At 45.1% G+C, this 6,000-nt stretch overlaps 1 protein-coding gene across 1 annotated transcript in view; it reads right to left on the bottom strand.

The window, feature by feature from the left end:
- The window catches only part of LOC142258172 (methyltransferase-like protein 25B), a 99,277-nt gene continuing 93,277 nt past the window's right edge, over window positions 1-6,000 (bottom strand). The window contains exon 11 of the mRNA XM_075330667.1: window positions 1-78. The gene's annotated coding sequence lies outside the window, so the exon portion shown is untranslated. The remainder of the gene's footprint in view (window positions 79-6,000) is intronic.

Here is a 6,000-nt window from a genome sequence, read left to right as displayed (position 1 = left end):
TCACGCGCTCATTAGATGCTTCAGTACAAGAGCTAGGTTTGAAGTCTGTTCATTGCTGCAAATGTATATGTGGATTGCCTGAAACAACAGGAAGTTACAGTCTAAAAAAAAAAGCTGCACTTAACGGTGTGAAAACTGCAGAGGACTCACTTTTTACCTTTAATTTCAGATTTTTTCAAATCTGTTTTATTGATGAAACTGTTGTCAACATACAAACATATCATTTGTGCAATTACAATACATAAACATCATTTTCTCAATGCCGGGATAACATCCAGAAATTGTTACATTACTAAATTTCTTGGAATTCTTCAAATTATCTTTGTGCTATTACCATACAACCACTTATAAATTATAGGTCAGAATTCCCACTTCTTTTGACTTCCCGTATCCTAATATACTCATTCTCCTTGTATGTCTATTGTCTTATGAATTATTGATAAATCTTTTCATATAAAAAATGAAACTAGAAAAATGCAGATTAATGTTCAGAAAAGAAAGAAAGAAGAGGAAAGATACAAGCATAAAGAAGAGGAAATTAGAGAGAAGGGTGGAGAGGGGGGAAAGCAAGAAAAGCAAAGAAAAAAGGGGGGGGGGGAAGGAATGAGACTCCCCACCGTTTCTCAGTTCAAAAAGCTCGCCAAACTCTCCACAAACTCTGGGGACTCCATGAACATAATCCATGGTCTCCAAACTGTAGTAAATTTTTCTGTGTTCCCATTTAGTTCTGCTGTCAGCTCCTCCATTCTCTGGAGGTTTGTAATTTCCTCCAACCAATCCAGCACCGTAGGGCATCTAGTCTGTTTCCAAAATCGTGGGATAATCATACGGGCAGCCGCCAGGCAAAATCGCAACATGTCCCTTTTTTGTGTTTTAATAGCTCCTGGGAGCATAGAAAGAAGAGCAACCTGGGGGGATTTTTCTACTTCACCTCCGCCCCTTTTTTTGTACAGGTAGAACACTGAGTCCCAAAAGGGTTGCAGCTTAGTACAGCTCCACCATATGTGTAGCATTGTACCTGTGTCTGTGCCACACCTCCAGCACACATCAGACACAGAGGGAAATATAGCATGTAATTTAGTCGGGTAATGGTACCACCTTGTGAGAATTTTATAACTTTTCTCTTGAGCGGCGCACGCCAAGGAAAGCTTGTGGGTCCACAGGTACGCTCTGCTCCAATCGTCCTCTGGAATATCCTCTCCCAGTTCCTCTCCCCACCTACAGACAAAGTGAGGTTTATCCACCCTATTTCTCTGGTTCAGCATTTTATAAATGAGTGAGATGCCATGTCCAGGTGATGAGCCCTGTAAAAATATTTTCTCAAAAGGAATAGGGGGTGTCCTCATCTTTCTCTCCCTGTCCTGGTACGAGAGGAAAGATTTCAACTGCATATATTCCATCCAGGAAATCTCTTTCCCTGTGGCCTGCATGGATGTATAAGTTGGTAGGGTGTGTCCCTGGAGCACGTGACAAAAACGAGTATCATCCGCCCGAGTAAATCCCCCGAATCTATGGGAGTGGAGTCCTGGGGGGAACTTCTTATTACCGAATACGGGGGTAAGTGGGCCCTGCTCCTGAGAGAGAGATCCCTTTTTTATCTCTCCATCCCACATCCCCATCGCTGTCCGCGTGAACTCCATTCCTTTCGCTATCTGGATCCTACTTTCTTTCTCTAACCATGGAAGTAAATGTAAGGGAGTTCCCAGCACATCCTGTTCAATCACCACCCATTGTTTCGAATTACCATGAAAATGCCAGTCCAGTAATCTCGTTAGGATAGCTGCCTTGTAATATAATTGAAAATTTGGGAGCCCCGCCCCCCCGTCACTTTTGTGTCTGGTCAGAGTTTTAATTCCTGTTCGGGGTCTCCTGTTCCCCCAGACAAACCCAGACAAGGCTGTCTGGATCTTGGAGAAGTAACTTAGCGGTAGCTGTATGGGTATTGTCTGAAACAGGAACAGGAACCTCGGTAACACATCCATTTTTATCGCGTTTATACGCCCAAACCACGTCAATCTCTTTTTGTCATATTTCTTTAAGTCCCTGATTGTCCTTTCTAATAAGGGGAAAAAATTGTGATGTACAATTTTTGCTGGATCCCTAGGTACCATAACTCCCAGATATTTTAAAACTGACGGTTGCCACTTAAAAGGGAAGTTTTGTGATACTCTCGCAAGGTCTTCTGCCGATAAAGTCACGTTCATGGCCTCTGATTTGGAAAAATTTACTTTGAAGTTGCTTAAGTTGCCAAACTCTTCGAACTCCTTGAGCAAGGACGGGAAGGATATGTGTGGTTGGGAAATGAACATGAGAAGGTCATCCGCGAATAGAGCCAGCTTACGGTTCTCCCCACCCGCCTCTATCCCGTGGATGCTTGTGTTGTTTCTCAGGGCGACCGCAAGGTGCTCCATTACTATGACGTATAAGAGGGGCGACAGTGGACATCCCTGTCTCGTTCCATTGTGGACCAGAAAGGATGATGATAGAAACCCATTTGTCCTCACTTTTGCTGAGGGTCTCGTATACAGGGACGCAATTCTGCCCAAAAATTTCTGACCCAAACCCACCTGTCTCAAGGCTGCCATCATAAAGCTCCAACTGACCCGGTCGAAGGCCTTCTCCGCGTCCACTGAAAGTAAACACATGGGGAGAGACTGAGCCCTCGACCGAGCCATCAGGAGGAACAATTTGTTGGTGTTGTCCCGTGCCTCCCGGCCTTTTACAAATCCCACCTGGTCCGTATGTATTATCCCAGGCAGGGACAGGGCAAGTCTGTTGGCAAGTGCTTTAGAGAAAAATTTGAAATCTAAATTAATCAGTGAGATGGGTCTGTAATTTGTAACCAGCAAGTGGTCCTTTCCCGGTTTGGGGATAACACATATGTGTGCTTCAAGAGACTGCGCTACCCACTGGGAGTTTTCAGATATGGAGTTAAATACTTTGGTCATGAACGGGGATAACTGAGTCTGAAAAATTTTATAGAACTTGGGGGTAAACCCGTCCGGACCTGGGCTTTTGCCTGAGGGAGAATCCCTGATAATAGATGCCACTTCTGTCTCTGTAAAGTCTGCTTCTAGGTTTTCAACCTCAGTATTGGGTATAGTCGGCAGGGCTGTTTTAAGTATGTAATCATTTATTTTAGTCTCCAAAGCTTCTTGTGGCATATCCCCAAATTTGCCCCTTATGTTGTAAAGGTCACTATAATATTTTTGAAACTGGTCCGCTATGTGGATTGGGTTCTGAGTCAAAAGGCCGTCCGATTTTTTGATCGTAGGGATGTGACTGGGGTCCCCCCTCGGATGTAATAACCTAGCTAGTGGTCTGCCACATTTGTCCGCATATTCATACATAAATCTTTTTAGTCTATTCCTGTGGCGCTCGTATTGTCGGTCCAGAATGGATTTAAGTTCCTCTCTGTTTTTAACTAGCTCTGTCAGTGTCACCGGGGATAATGTCTGCTTATGGATCTTCTCTAGGTCTGAAATATTCTGAAGTAGAGACAGAATAGTTTGGGCTCTCTCCCTCTTAATCCTAGCCCCATGTTTGATCAGAATCCCTCTCAACACACACTTTAGTGTCTCCCATTGAACAGGTAGGGTAGTAGTGTCTCCTGAGTGTATCTCCAAGAATTCATCTATTGTGTTCTGCAGGTCTTTCAAGCATCCCTGGTCCCTCAGCAGACTATCATTCAACCGCCAAGACCATGGCCTCCCAGGCCCATCCGGCATAGTGAGGCTCAAAAATATGGGGGCATCCTACAAAAAGAGATCTAATTGAGAGGATCAACCTACACTGGCTATACGAAACCAACTTGGCCCCCAACCTAGAGAAGAGAACGGTGAGACTTAAACAATGGCACCCGTGGGCCACTTCCCTTTATGCAACGGCCCTCCCCCAGATACCGACACCTACACCATAAATAAATTGATTATGCCTAAGAATGTCTTGTAGAGCTGCTTCCCCCACCCCCTCTCTTTCCCCCCTCCCTCCCTGCTCCTATGTTCAGGTTGTTGTTGTAAGGGGTATTTAATGTCCCAGACTGATATTCTGATAATGGCTCGAGGCTATTCCACCTCTTGCTACTCAATGCTCCTGTTCTTGATGTTGTTGTATGAGAAGTTTGTATTTTTCTGAAAACTCAATAAAAACCTTTATGATAAAAAAAAAAAAAATATGGGGGCATGATCTGACCAAGAGATACTGCCTATAGAGGCCTGTATCTGCCATGTCAGGGCCTTCTGACTTACAAGGAATAGGTCTATGCGGCTGTACGAAGAGTGAGCCGGGGAAAAATATGTGTAGTCACGGTCTACTGGGTGTAGTGTTCTCCATGCATCCACTAATCTGAGTTCCTGTATACAACGTTTAACCTTCGTTAGTTTCCTTATTGAGAGAAAGTTATGTCCCGACGTTGTGTCTACCTTAGGGTCCAAAGTGAAGTTTAAATCACCGCCTACGATCACGGTCCCTTCTGCGAATTCATCCAGTGATGACAGGAGAGAGGAGCAGGTCGTCGCCGGATCTCTATTCGGTAGATACCAATTGACAATGGTAAAGATGGATGAGTTAACATTAATTTTCAGGAATATAAATCTTCCCTCCGTGTCCACCCGTGTATCTAGAACTGTGTGCACTAGGGACTTATGGATGCCTATGGACACTCCCTTGGATTTTGACTCTGGGTTGGAACTGTGGACCCAGTTAGTGTAATATCTGTCTCTAAAGATGGGGAGGTGGCCCGTTTTAAAATGTGTTTCTTGGATCAATAGTATATGGACTCTTTTTTTGTGCATGTCAAAAAATATCTGGGAGCGTTTTTGCGGGACATTAAGTCCCCTCACATTTAGTGAACCCCAATTAATCTGCGTCATTCCAATGCGGAGGAACGGTGGGGACTCTAGGGATAGGTTCGGGGATTAGGGAGAGAGAGATGTGCAGGCAAGTAGGATAGGAAGAGCAGGGAAAGAGAAGAGGAAATAAAAGAGAAGAGGTAAGAAGGTCGAGAATACAAAAGAAACTACCAACAAAGCAGTAGAAACCAAAGGCAAGGAGGTCAGAGTGCCTCCCACCTGCAAGGTTAACAACAAGACCCTAACGTCGGGTCTAAAAAGACTAAAAGTAACTGTATAGGTATGAGAATACCAAACTGTCTAACCTAGGGATGGTGAGACTACGCCACTCCTTTATGGCGTGTTATCCCAATCAGGGAGGGAACTTTCTACAAAGGAGCCCCCTGCCCCGGACTAACAATAAGCAATTATTCAACTTAGTTTGTCAGCCAGAGCCCTATATAATGTGAGGACACAAGGTCTAGAGAGAATAATGTGCTATACACAGTACGGGGGTGCCCCCCGCCCCCTCTTCCAGGAAGGCGGGAGGGAACCCCCCCCCCTCATAATCAGAAAGACTTAATCCCCCTGGCAAAAAAATTATAGCAAAACTGGGAGGTACATTCTATTGAGAAACAACCCAATGAATTTTTGTTTATAAACCAATAACTCCTTAAACATCAGACTGGTCTTCCTCTTCGAGGGCCACGCATCCGATCACCATCTGGGGCAGCACCCCATACCCCCATTGGAAACACCGGCCATTCCTCTATAGGCACCAGCGGAATGTCCAGGGCTGCAGCAAACGATGGCATATCAGTCGGGTTCCTAAGAACATGCATTCTTCCCGCGTGTCGGACCTGCAGGCGGAAGGGAAATCCCCAGCTGTATTTATACTCATACGAACGGAGCATGTCCAGGAGAGGTTTCAGTGCTCTCCTTCTTTGTAAAGTGAAACGGGATAAGTCCTGCAGAATCTGGACTTGGCTCCCCTCGTATGATGGTGAAACTCCACTGCGCAACTTAAACAGGATGGCCTCTTTAAGGACATAACGGTGGACCCTACAAATCACATCTCGAGGTCTGTCATTCTGTGTAGGTCTAGGGCCAAGCGCTCTATGCACTCTGTCTAGCTCCAGGGGTTGGCTTGATGGTTCACCCAGGATCTCAT

Source organism: Anomaloglossus baeobatrachus, chromosome 12 (genome assembly GCF_048569485.1).
Source record: "Anomaloglossus baeobatrachus isolate aAnoBae1 chromosome 12, aAnoBae1.hap1, whole genome shotgun sequence".
Taxonomy (NCBI): domain Eukaryota; kingdom Metazoa; phylum Chordata; class Amphibia; order Anura; family Aromobatidae; genus Anomaloglossus; species Anomaloglossus baeobatrachus.
Note: the sequence above shows the minus strand (reverse complement) of the source record. Positions and strands in the feature narration are given on the sequence as shown.